This window comes from Frankliniella occidentalis, unplaced genomic scaffold, assembly GCF_000697945.3.
Source record: "Frankliniella occidentalis isolate FOCC.00 unplaced genomic scaffold, Focc_3.1 Scaffold88, whole genome shotgun sequence".
NCBI classification, from domain to species: domain Eukaryota; kingdom Metazoa; phylum Arthropoda; class Insecta; order Thysanoptera; family Thripidae; genus Frankliniella; species Frankliniella occidentalis.
Window position 1 is genome coordinate 488,687 of NW_026267217.1, and position 890 is coordinate 489,576.

Below are 890 nucleotides of genomic sequence, written 5' to 3' on the forward strand. Positions count from 1 at the left end.
CGTCCTGGTCGTTCCGAGGTTGTCGGTCGGTCGGTCGGCAGCCCCTGTGCGAGTGGCCACTGCATCGTCGCGCCGTGACGGCTGGGCGGGCGGGGCCCCTGTGAGGTAGGCACCCCTGACTTGTGGCGCACGGGGTATACCTCCAGACACCCCAATTTACAAGCAACGACTAGAGAACGTTCTAACGATATCGTTTCGATATCGAATCGATAACTGCGTTGCTCTGGGCCCAGCGCGGGTTGCCAAGGGTAGTCGAGCTTCTCGTACAGTGCGTATAATTCAAACATAAAAACCAATAATTAGAAGGCGCCACGAGTATTAGAACCCCCGACTCACAGTTCAAACTCCGCAGCGATATCAAAGAGCCACGAGGCCGGTCTCGAAAAGTCAGGTGAGAGAGTGTGTTGATGGAACCGGTTTTTCTCCCGCTTAAGCTACTGCAGTGACTCGTGCGTTTAGCCTAGCTCGCCCGGCCGCTCACATTGTGGCGCCGTAGCCGCGCCGGTAGAGAATCGGCCCCGTGCGCCACAAGTCAGGGGTTCGAATCTCCGATCCCAGTTACATTTTTCTGAACCGGTCGAACTCTTGGAGTTGAACTTAAACCCGTCATTTCAACGGGGCTCTTTCGTGGATGAACGAACGGTCTAGTGGTTAACGCTGTCCCACTGACCGGGGGTGACGATGACTCGGCACTGGGGTCCCATTAGGGGCAAAGGTTCGACCCTCGGCGAAAGCGTGCCGGGTAAGGGCCATCCCAGCCACAGCGGGAGTGGTAACCCGTGTGGAATTGATAAGTCCTTAGAATCTGGCCCATTGAAGGGATTCCACGACTCGGAAACTTTCCGCTCGGATCGCATCTGGGTGCAGTACAGGCTAACCACCGTACGCCC